Source organism: Macrotis lagotis, chromosome 7, assembly GCF_037893015.1.
Source record: "Macrotis lagotis isolate mMagLag1 chromosome 7, bilby.v1.9.chrom.fasta, whole genome shotgun sequence".
NCBI lineage: Eukaryota > Metazoa > Chordata > Mammalia > Peramelemorphia > Peramelidae > Macrotis > Macrotis lagotis.
Window position 1 is genome coordinate 119615512 of NC_133664.1, and position 13447 is coordinate 119628958.

Consider the following 13447-nt stretch of genomic DNA (forward strand, 5'->3'; position numbering starts at 1 on the left):
ATTTGTAATTACCAAATAAATTTAAATTTTTAAAAAATGTCTTCCTTTATATATACTCACTTTCAGATCAATTTTCATATTAATATAATGGAACTATTACCCTTTTATGGTGGAATGGTTAACTGACTGGAAATGATCTTAATAAAAAAGTCACTAAAACCCCAAAAGAACTTCATCTTTGAGGCCCAGAAAAGTGACTACAAGAAAAAACACAGCACAACTTATCTTTTATCATTTTTTTGAAATCTGTTTCCCAGATAACTAAACTTAAATGTTTTAGAGATTTAAATCCAAACAAAAAAAATCAGTTTTTAGGATTTTGATCAATCAACAGATCCACTACATTTCCATGCCTCATAAAATATTTAAAAAGCTTAAACATTTAGGGAAGAAGGGCTTGAGGCTAAACATATTTTCCCAATTTGTCCCAATTCAGACAGTTAAATTTGAAAATTAGCTCAAGAGGTTAGCTTTACAAACTGAGCTGGCCCTTTGGTATTTGAAATTAAATAATGAAATTATATTTATTACTCTATTATATATAAGATTCATGTAGCAAACATATGCTAATATGTATGAAAGGAGGATAAAAAAATGCTATTAAGAGGACAATAATAGCTAGTATTAATCATGTGCAAATAAAAGTTCTTTGTAAATACCAAACACTGCTGTCCTTAGGAGAAAGGATGAGATCGCAGAATGCAGAATCTGTTTTCTAGCCCAGGCAGAGTTCATGGCTGAGGAAAAGCAATGATGTGGAATGGTTCTCTTTTTCTTCCCTAACTCTGACCACTTACCACCCTACAGAGAGGGAGCAGATAGAGTTAAAAAAATAATACTAGGAAGGACTTTCATAGATTTTATTACCTGCTCAAAAGGGATGGAATTGAAGTGAAAATCTCTCAAAACAAAACAAAGTTAAAAGGAAAAAATTGGAATCAATATTCTAACTCATTCCATTAGACCTCAAGAGCTGTATATAATGGGGGTGAGATTATACAAATATATCATTACTTTCTACCTTCTGACAAACTATTCCCTTAACTATTTCAAACACAAAGTATTTTGATTTTTCAACATTTTTATAAAAGTTCCTACTCTTACCTCCATTTCAGCACTCAATAAACCTCCCTTCAGGCAGTGCTTTCTTATAACTAACCTAAATCTCTTATATTTCTATTTATGCAAGCTCTACAAGGGCTGGTAGGTATGTGATTTTTGGCTCCATGAGAACTGAGACCCTATGTATTTATTTAAAAGGCATACCTCCCCCTGTGCCTAAAAGAGTGGTCTGCACACACAGTAGCCTCTTAACAAGCTGTTATTCTACACTCTAGTCGATAATAATAATAATGATAATTAATAATAATAATAATACCTCTGCATAATTTTTTGTTTTACCATCCCAAAACCTTCTCTTCTCTTGGATAAATCATCTTCCTGGGATAACTCTTTGGTGACCCTGCCAAGGTCAACAGAACAGATCTGCCCTGGTTGGATCACTCTCAAAACCACACTTAGGAGCTAAGTTTCTACTTCCAGGCTTCTTAAAAACAACGGCAGTAGGAGAAGGTCCTTGGGTTTCTTAAATAAGCCTGGTGAAAAGTATGAACTGCCAGTGGATGCCATGTCTGGGACAGCCAATGCTGCTTTGTTGGTAGCCTTAAAATGTGACTTGTAATAATTACATGTCACTGGAGAGAATATATAGAATCTAACCAAAATGTTCCAGCTTTGTAGATGGGTTATCAGGATATGTTGGGGAAATCAAGTGACATCAGGAAGGGCTTTAATTAATTCCTCCTACTACAAGGGAATACCAGGAGAATATTATTAAATAGGCAAATGTCATTCCTGATGACCCTTTCTTTTCTCTCATAAATAACTTTTATAATGCCCTTTTTCACTGTTTCCACTCTTCTGAGCAGAGGAAATTATCTGATGGTCACAGATATCTTAGTGTATTAGCTCAATGTATTACATTTAAAATAGAAGAAGAAAGAAAGAGGAGGAGGAGAAGGAGGAGGAAAAGGAGAAGGAGAAGGAGAAGGAGGAGAAAGGAACGTGAAGGGAGAAGTAGAAGGGAGAAAGAAGGAAGGAGAAGAAGGAGAAGGAGAAAGAAGGAAGGAGAAGGAGAAGGGGAAGAAGGGAGAAGAAGGGAGAAAAGGAAGAAGAAGAAGAAGAAGAAGAAGAAGAAGAAGAAGAAGAAGAAGAAGAAGGAGGAGGAGGAGGAGGAGGAGGAGGTGATGACGACAATAACGATGATGACAATGATGACGATATGTAGTGGAACCAAAAAGAATGAATTTTTGATGGTGGAATTTCAAGCTGTATATGGAAAGCATTTGGGAGACCAGACCTTAAGATTTTCCTTCAACTGTAAATGAATTACTAATCTAAAAGCTTCACAATTCCTAACTGTTATTTTGAAAACAGATGATGACATACACAGATAAGTAAAGGGATTTTTTAAGTCATGATTGGTACATGTATTGATACATCTAAATACAGCAGCCTCCATCATTTACTTCTATATTGTCAAATGCTTTACACCAGAATACTCTATTCCATACTTTATATATGCCTTCCATAAATAAAAAAAGAAAAGAAAACCTTAGTTTTTCCAATCCTTTTGTCATTCATAATACATTTCATTGGCAGAGAAAGTATCATATAGTAACTGGTTCCTGGATATCAATATCACTGTTTCAATGATAAACATTGATTGAAGCCCTTATTATCTGCCTTTCACTTAGGTATTGGGTGAACAAATACAAAGAATGAGACAAGCCCTACTCTGAAGGAGTTGTGCAGTCTAATGAGGGAGATAAGTGCATATATAAACAGGCAAAAAGAAATATAAACTCAAGTGCAAGGTAGTGGGAAGGAAAGTATTAGCAGATGTAATGGCCAAAAAAAAGGCTTCATTTAAGGTGCTAGTAGAGCTGAATCTTGACAGAAGCGAGGGATTTGAGGAGACAGAAAGGAGGAGGGAGTTGATTCTAGACCCAGAAATGAAAGATGGAGTACTACTGTATTTGAGAAAAAGAGAAAAGATTAATCTGGCTGGATTTAAAATGAAAGAAAGGAAATAATACACCATGAAGCTAGAAAGATAGGTTGCAGTTAGATTGTGAGAGTTTTAAAAGCTAAACAGAAGAATTAATATTTTATCCTTGAAACAACTGGAGCCTTGAAATAATTTTTTGAGTAGGTTTGGGAGAAATCACTTTTGGCAACTATGTGGAAGTCAGACCCCTGTGGGGAGAGATTTGAATCAAGGACATCAGTTAAGAGGTTTTTCAATAGTCTAGGTGAGAGGTGAAGACCCTGAATTAAGATGAATCAAAATTAATGATAGTATTAAAACACATACCCTTTTTAAAGGTTTTTTTTTATTTTTGCAAGATAATGAGGTTAAGTGACTTATCCAAGGTCATACAGCTAAGTAATTATTAAGTGTCTGAGATCAGATTGAACTCAGGTCTTCCTGACTCCAGGGTCAGTCCTCTATTCACCTAGATGCCCCTATATATATATTCATTTTTTAATATAAATTATGATAGCTAGGTGGTACGGTAGCCCAGGGTTCCAGCTCTGATATCAGGAAGACCTGAGTTCAAATGTGACCTTAGACTTAGACTACAAATCTCACACTTATTAACTGTGTGATGATAGGCAAGCCACTTAACCCCTACTTGCCTCAGTTTCCTCATCAGTAAAAAAAGGATAATAAAATTACTTTCCAGGTTGTTGTGAGGATCAAATGAAATAATACTTGTGGAGCAATTAGTACAGTGACTGGCAATTAGTATTATGCAAATGTTAATTATTGCTATTATTATTGAAACATGGGGTGGAAAGGGGCATCTACTTAGGGTATACCAGAGCAATAACACCTTTTAGAACAATACTCCTAAGGACTAGTTAGCTATCTGTTGCTTAAATAATAATAATGATGATGATGATGATGATGATAGTTCATCTTAATACACTTTGCCGAAGCAATCAGGCAATGGAGAAAGAGCTAGTCTCAAAGTCCTTATTAGAAAGAAAGACTAGGGTTCAAGTCCGTATCTAACACATACTAAAATCACTTAACTCAGGCAATTCTACAAAACTCAAAGTTGGGGGAAGGATGTTGACCTATCTAGATAGGAGTTTCTGCACTGGCAATTCCTACATCAATTCCCTACATCAATACAGGTCCAGTAAAACAATAATAAATATAGCACTCTAACATTTTCATCTAATTTTACATACATTACCTCATACAAATGAAGTCTCATTTGTAAGAGATAATATATGTGAGATCAATAAACATTTATTATGCTCCTATTGTGATCCAGAAACTGTGGTAAGTGGCAGGTATACCAAAAAAAAAAAAAAAGAAAAAGAAAGAAAGAGAAAGGTCAAAACCAGTTTCTATTTTCTGGGAGCTCATAACCTATGGGAGAGAAATGTACAAACTATGTAAAAACAACATATATATATACATGTATACACACATACATACATACATATGTGTGTATGATGGATTGAAGATAATCTCAGAGGGAAGTACTAAGATTAAGGAAATTTGGGAAAGGCTTCTTAATTGAAACTTGAAGTCAGGGAAAGCAGGAAATGAGAAGAAAAGGGAAAGTATTTTAGTCATGGGGAATTTTGAAATATCTATATCTATATCTGCATCTACATCTAATTTAATCCATATACAAATATATAATACATCACATAGTACATATAATTGAAGTTAAGTAAAGTTCAACTTATAACCTAAAAATAAATCTAAACTTGAAAATGTAAATGATTTTGCAATTAAATTATTATCACCAGTATTATACAATTTATAACTAGATTAGAAATCAAAGGAGTAATGAATTATCTCATTAATACACATTAGTCTAGATAAAGGTAATAGCAATTTTTATAATAAGTCAGATCAGACATTATAATTTAAATGCTAAAATACTTTAGTGTTTCCTTCCTTCTCCTCCTTCCTTCCCCTCTCCTCCCCTGCTCTCCCCTTCCCTTCCCTTCCTTCCTCTTGTCTGTCTTTCCGAGTATGTCTATCTCATTCAGACTGAAAGTACAGTGCCCTCATTGGTCCAATCCTACTGTTCTGGAAGTTTTGACCAGCTCCATTTCCAACTAGGTTAGAGTCAGTTCACCCTTTTTTAGGGTGCCTGGTTGTCCTCTGCTCCCTGAGGCTCATGATGTTGGTGCTGATGGACTTTAAGACCACTTCAATTCAGAACCTTTAAGATCAAGAGATTCTTTAACCTCAGTCTGGGCTTACAGGCATATGCCAACCACTATGTGCAGCTCTTAGTGTGTTTTTGACATAATTTGTTTTGTTTTGTTTTTACAAAGTTTTTTTCTGGAGTGGGGGGAGAAATATAAATCCCTTTACCTGACATACCCAGGAAACAGAAATATGGATTTACATAAATTCAAACATTTAAAAATTTGCCACCATCAGAATTAAAATGTAATTCAGTGTTCTTTTTTGCTGCAAGAAATGTCAGACCTTCAAATAGTTTCCTTAAATGGGCAAAAGCCTATTATTTAATATCCTTCAGCTTCTCAATTTTAGTTTTGAACAAAAACAGATGATACTCCATCTAAATACTAACACAGAAGTGAGGTTTGAATCTTGGACATTTTGCCATTTGCCCTAAAACGAATCTGAAATTTATAACTCAGGAGTAAACAGTTAATTTTTTTTCTTCTGCTTGCATAACACAAAAACAACTGAACCAGTCTGGCATAAACTTTCCCCTCCAAAGTCACCTTTGTGCTGAAACCAGGCACCTCAGGTTTCACTCAAATAACTTACAGATGAGAACAAGCTTCTAAGGAAAAGAAAATTCTCTTGCAATTTTGACTACAACATTAGTTATGGGCAGCTGGGAACAAAACTTTTAAAAAAAATAATTAAGTGGGTCAGAAGAAGTGCTTTCTTCTTTGTCTTGTTTTCAGATGCACTGGCAATTAAAAAAATATCAACAAGCTGGAAGTTTACACCCTCCCTTCTCCTCCCCTTCCCTCCCCTGGCTTTTGTGAAACTATTGTAGATCCAAGGCCATGTCTATTTGATGGAAAACAGATCTGAAAAAGTCAATCTGGGCTTTTTGGCCATATTAACAGCTGATTTGGATCACTCCATATTTGAGTCAATCAATTAGGGGAAAATCACTTACAATGACTGAACAGACCTTCCCCCTCCCCAGTAAATTCAATGGCTATAAGTAGTTTGCTACAACAATTATATAGTAATCTAATTTAAGTTTGTTTTTTTTGTTTTTTTTTGCAAGGCAATGGGGTTAAGTGGCTTGCCCAATGGCACACAGCTAGGCAATTATTAAGTGTCTGAGATCAGATTTGAACTCAGGTACTCCTGACTCCAAGGCCAGTGCTCTATCCACTGCGCCACCTAGCCACCCCTATAGTAGTCTAATTTAGAGGTCTTAATTTTTTTAATGTCACGGAAGCCTTAGGCAATACTGTGAAACCTAGGGAAATCCCTTTCAGAATTGTTTTTAAATGCATAAAATAAGCATTCATAGGAAACTGATTTCATTGAAATACTATCACAAAAATTTCTTTAAAAATAAATAGACAACCTCCAGGATAAGAGCTCTTAATCTAAATATTCTTAGGCTCTTTTGTCCCATAGTCTAATGGTTTCAGCAAGGGTACTGGAGCTCCAGCTATAAGAAGAGAGAGATGATTCAAATAAATGGATAAATAAATGTTCAAATAAATGGATCATTTAGTTCATAGCTACATGAAGATATCAATTATTAAAATAATTTCATAAATTAATGATAGACCTGGGACTTGAACTCTGGTCTCTCAATTGCTAGTTCAGTATTCTTTCCAGGGAATTTTGCTGTTTTTCCCCCAATTGTATCTTTTTTTTTTTTTGCAAGACAATGGGGTTAAGTGGCTTGCCCAAGGCCACACAGCTAGGTAATTATGAAGTGTCTTCGACTGGATTTGAACCCAGGTACTCCTGACTCCAAGGCCGCTGCTTTATCCACTGCACCACCTAGCCACCCCAGCCCCTACTTTGTTCTTAATGAGAATCACTATTAATTAAAGTGGCATTTTTTTCCATTGTAGTATTTTATCCTGCATAAATAATTCACACTAAATACCACAATTTGAACTCCATCATTTGACTCAATCATTGGAAGAAGTCCTTTGTTTAATACTTGAGAGAACCACTTCTTTTATCATTATTTTGATAGAATAGTGAAGTCATCCATCTGATAATTCCATTTACCAAAACAGAAACCCATCCATGCCTTCTCATCTTGTGGTGATTCTTGTTTAATTTTTTTCAATAAATCTTCCATAGATTTTTTCTAGAGACATCTCTCTGGTTTTTTTAAAAATAGTTTGGGGGTACCATTGCAATATGGACTGGCCATCTATTATTCCTCTCTCTCTTGCTACCTAACCAGATCCACTTCCTTTTTCAGTCATTAAGTTTTTTATATTCCTTCTTTCATGAAAGTCCTTAGTAGTAATATTTGACATCTTCCTTACCCCCACTATGCATCTTTCCATGAACCTCTGACCTAGCTGTAATTTTGATTCTACTAAGATCAGAGTGTTCACATTTGGCATCATTGGGAGAATATCCATGGTAAAAAAAAAAATGAGATCAAGAAACAATTTGGGATCATTGAAGGCACTGTGTAATTTCCCCATAAGCAGTCTGTTCAGTTCTGGGTCCAGTTTTAAGTATTCACCTGCAAGACTGATGTATTGATGAGCTAACTCATTAGATTGCCCATCCAATTGCATTGCCATAATCTGGATCATCCACTTAACATTCTTATTTTATGGTGTTACATAAGAGAATGGGTTTTCTACTCTCTTCCAAGCTCTTCTGTTGAATTTCATGTCCATTTGAAGCTAACTGTTCTAATACCCCTTTCAAATGTGAGGAACACTGAGAACTGTATCATTTCTATTCTTTTAGACTGAATTCTTTGAATAGGAATTACTGTTTTTCAATGGGAAATCAGGAGATATAGTTTAAATTTTGACTTGCCATCTGTGTGACCTTAGATAAGTCATTTAACCTTTATAAGCCTCAGTTTCCTTTTCTATAAAATGAGATTAATGGCATTAAAGACAACTTACTTCACAGACTGGTGGTGAGGAAACACATTATAAAATGTTACATAATAATAATTATTATTATTATTATTATTTATATTTCTGTAGTACCTATTATGTACTAGGTACTCTGCCAAGTACTTCACAAATTTTATCTCATTTGATCCTCATAACATCCCTGGGAGGAAGATGTTATTGTTATCCTCATTTTCCAGTTAAGGAAACAGAGGTAAGCAAAGGTTAAATTGCTCAAGACAGATAAATACAAGTGCTAACAGATGACTTTATATAGCTCTTTATGGTTTGCAAAGCACTTAACATATCTCATCTGATCCTCACAACAATTCTGTGAGGAAAATGCAATGATTATTCCCATTTCATTGATGAGGATATTGTGGTACATCAAGTGACTTGCCCAGAGTGAAATCAAGTCTTTTTGACTCGTTTCCAGCATCTATCAACTGTGCTATCTCATTGTCTTCTACATACTAATATATGTATTAAAAGTCCTATAAACCTACCTCTTTGGTGACTAATCCATAACTCTGCATATAATAAAGCTGCAGATTTGTTCAAAGACTAGCTTTTCATCTACCTGGTTCCAAAAGGGTAAGGTCCCAGGTTCTCTACTCCCTCAGAAGAAACAAGGATGTAACATGCTATTGAGGGGCATTTTGGAGCCAGGACTAATCCAGAGCTTAAGAACTCTCTGCCAAAAATTAATAGGAAGAGAAGGGAGATTAAGAGACTTTTTCTTCATAGCAGTCAAACAGGTAGTTGTTTAAAACAACAACAAAACTCAAGGAAGTTTGTACTTCCTTGACCTGAGAGTAAATAATGACTGACTAGTAAAAGATCAACAGAACAAGTTGGTTCTGGAAATGATTCCTAGAAATTTTTTTTTTTTACCCCAAGGGATTCATAGCTAAGCCCTGAAAACCTCAACTTCTGCAAATTACATAGTATGAGGTCGTGAGAATACTAATTAAGGTTGTGGCCTAAATGCTGGCATAGTTCACAGTATTCGTTTGCTCCTAATCAGGAGTAAGGGGTATGTGGGTGGATGGGGGCTGTATGTGAGTTGTGGTTTTTCAAAGTAATTTACTTTCATACTTAGTCAAAAATGGAAAATTTGAGAAAAATTTTCAAGTTTTTGTTGACTTGATGGTGAGGGGTATACATTTGTGAGATTTTGGTTTCTGGTAACTAAAAAAAGCATTGAATGATGAAACTGAAATTCTGTGAGTAGCAGATGGTAAAAGCAAATAATGGGCCCCAGGACCACAGAAATGGGGGAGGATAGCCTGGGTGCAAACCTGGACCCTGGGGAAGATCCAGGTGCCAATCTTGTTCTGTAAGAGTGATTGCTACCTATGGTCTATTAAGACTAGATTTCAAAAGTGGTTAATCAATGGTGTTAGCTAGATTGATTGACTGATGACTGTAATGAATAATTCCAAAGGAAGGCTTTGAAGATAGCTCTAAAACAAGTTTAGTTGATGTGAACATGGTAATCCTTGAACATCTTTGGTCCCTTTCTTTCTCTATGAGATCTTTGTAACATAATAAGGTCTCTTTAAGCTTAAGAGAATGGGGGCAGCTAGGTGGCACAGTGGATGAAGCACTGGCCTTGGAGTCAGGAGTAGTAATCTGGGTTCAAATTCAGTCTCAGACACTTAATAATTACCTAGCTGTGTGGCCTCGGGCAAGCCACTTAACCCCATTTGCCTTGCAAAAAACTAAAAAAAAAAAAAAAGAGAGAATGACCAGCATCTCCCTGAAGTACTAATTTTCTTTCTTTTTTTGGTAAGGCAATGGGGTTAAGTGACTTGCCCAAAGTCACACAGCTAGGCAATCATTAAGTGTCTGAGGTCAAATTTGAACTCAGATCCTCCTGACTCTAGGGTCAGGTCTCTACTCACTGTACAACCCTAACTGCTCTGAGGTATCAATTTTCTAGCTTGGACAATGGAGGCATAAGGTTTGGGGCAAACTGGTCAACGACAGGTTGACTGACCCAAAACTCAGTTTCCTTCTATTTGTCTAAAGTTTCTTATTAAGGCTTATACTTTTATCTTGAGGACATGTTCAGAAGTCTTGGTCCCTGATAATTTTATAAGTGACTTGTCCAAGTTAAAGAATCTACAAAGCACCCTACAAAACTTTTGATTCCAAGGAAATAAAAGGCAATTTCTAAATGCATCCTTGTTCAATCCCCTGATAACAAAATATAAGAGTCTTCATGGGACAACACTAAAGATTACATCCTCCTTCAAATAATGTGTACTTAATAGATACAACCAGGAAGATGTGTTCTAGGAAACTTTCAAATAGAAGTATTTATAACTGAAGTGACAAATTAGAATTTTAGAGGTTAAAATCAATGACTCTCTTCTTGACTCTGGACTTCTCCATATGCCAGAAACTTTCTGCCTCAGGAAGAGCCCTCTCCAATGGTCCCAAGCTCCTGTGGAGCACTATTTAGTGTGTTCCTCCTTGAACTTCCATTTTGAGGTAGCCCCATGCCAGCCATGACTACACTCATGTCTTCTGGTCTCTTCCAGGCTCTACTTAGAACTCTCCAGTTTTCTCTTGTATTCCCTAGCTACCCCTACTTTTTCTCCCCCTCTTCCCCTTTTAACTCTTTAGCTTTACGTGCTTCTTTCTTCTATTAGAATGTAAGACTCTTGAGGGCAGAGCCTTTTTTCTTTCTCTCTTTTTTTTTTTTTTTTTGCTGGCATATAGTAAACTCTGTTGATTGACTTTAGAGCATGCTGACATCCTATTACTACCACTTAGTTCTTTCCTTTTAAGAATTGAGTCTCCAAGCATTTGATTATAGGAAAATAGCAATTTATGACATAAAACAGCTAAGGTAAATAAGTTTCTCTTAAGAAAACAGAAATTCAAAATATCTTTGAAGTAAAGAATACTTTCTTCTTTCTTGCCATTTACCCTGGAAGTTTCCATAAAGATGATAGATTTCCAGATATAGTAGTCTCAAAAGTAGTCTGAGAACTGTAGGCAAATGATTAGAATACTTAATTCGAGTCTACAAAAGCTTTCAACTACACTTTTTTGGGGTGGGTATATTTCTTCAGCTAATTTACTGAACAATCTTTGCATGTTCAGTTAGAACAGCTTTATAAGCCTCGCCAATTGGAAAAGCCAAAAAAATATAAACTGAATTGACATTTTTAACCCAAAGTTTCTGTTTTTGTTTTTCATTTTAGAAACAGACCCTTGACAATTTGAGTATGCTAAGTGCTCCCTCTCTCATTTTTTTTCCTTTCTCACAAAAATCATATAATCCTTCTGTTAGGAGGGAACTCAGAGGTGATCCAGTTCAACTTCCACTCAGAGCAGCAATCCCATTTTACAATGTCCCTCATTGTGCTCATCCAAACTCCTGTAAAATTCCGAGCTATGGGTTAGAGCCACTAGCTCCCAAAGTAACCCATTATTGTCAGATAGCTTTCATTATGTGGATGTTTCTTTGATTGTTATTAATAATAATGACTAACACTTATATAGTATACAATGTTTGCAAAGGGTCATATATATTATTTTATTTTATCCTCACAACAAGCTTATGAGGAAGGTGCTATTATGATTCCCATTTTACAGTTAAGGAAACTGAGACTGAGAGGGTTGATTAAGTGACTTGTCCAATAAGGTTAAATAAGTAGGATCAAGTCCATAAGGCAGGATTACAACAAAGTTGCTCAGAAGTCAAAGAGTACAATTTGGAGAGGTCTTTCTTTAATTTAGATGAATTTCTCTGAGGAGATTAAAAAAACTCTAGAGATTAAAAAAAAGTCTAGTACCTTCTTACCTTTCCAATCTTCTGAGTTCAAATCTGCCATCAAGTAATTTTATTTCTGTCTCCTTTAGTTTCCTAATCTGTAAAATGGGGCTAATTAAGAGCATTTATCCCTGGGGTGGGGTGGGGGTGGGGGGGAGTTGTGAGGATCAAATGAAATATTGCAAAATGCATAGTACAATGTACATAGTAAGTATTTAATAAATCCTTGATTCCTTCCTCCCTCTCCTTTTCCCCTTCTTCTTCCCTTCTTCCCTCCTTTTCCTTCCTTCCTTTTCTCCTTCCCTCCTTTCCTCCCTCCCTCTTTTCTTCCTCCTTCCCTCTTTTCTCCCTTCCCTCTTTCCCCTTTCCTTCCTTCCTTCCTTTATTCCTTCCTTCATTCCTTCCTCTCTGTATCCCTCCCTTTCTTTCCTCATTTATTCCATAATCTAGTAACACTGACTTCCTAACTGTTCTTTGCATAAAATGTTCCACCTTCCAGCTCTATACATTTTCAGTGATTGTCTCCCATACACAGAATATACAATTTCCTAACCTCTGCCTTCTGGTTTCCCTGACTTTGAAGCTAAAATCGTAGGATTCTTCAAGAAGCCATTTCTGCTCCCCTTTAGTATTAATCCCTTACTTCTAAGTTAGCTTCAGTTTTTCCTGTCTATATCTTATTTGTTCATATTTGTTTCCATGTTTAGATATGAATTCTTTGAGAGTAACCCCAGTTGTTAGCATGGTACCTGAAGCATATATAATAAGGGCTCAATAAATGCTGGTTGACTTGATATGCATTTATGGATCATTCCTCTTCACCCAGAATGCCCCCTCTCTCCTCACCTTCCCAGGTTAAATTTTTCATCATTTTAAAAATCTTTGTGTCCCAAGTACCTTAAATATTAGCACACTGGTTAAATGTTTGTTGAATTTCACTGGCAAATAAAAGAGGTGAAAGTCTGATGGTAACATTCAAAGACAATTAGATCTTGGGGGGGGGGGGGACCTGAGAGGTCTAGTCCAAAGCCCTCTTTCAAGAAACTGAGCCCTAAGAAGTAGTTTGTCCAAGGCTATTGTGGCTCATTAGCAGCAGAATCAGGGTGCATCCGGTTCTTTCGCTGAGATTAGAGTTTCTCAGGTGAAGGTCTTTGTAGGAGAAAGTCAATTCCTTGGATAGTAATGGCAGAATTTATGTAATTTAGATAATTGGCCGGATCTGTGATCTTCTGGGTGTGGGAATTTCTTGCACTGTTCTCATTTCCCACATACATTGTATTTAGTCTTCTGTTTATTTTTAAAGTTTTGTATCATGTTGGTTTTTTTTTATTTTAGAGAAATTGAAACAAGGGCTTTAAAAGTTGCTACATAAGTGCCAGTCAACAACTCCTATTAATAAAAAGCTCAAATCCCTAGAGTACAGATTGCTGACTTTGGAAAAAAAAAACAGTGCCAAATTGTAGCTGCTCAGGGTCAAAAAATGAAATATCTGAAAAACAGAGGGAA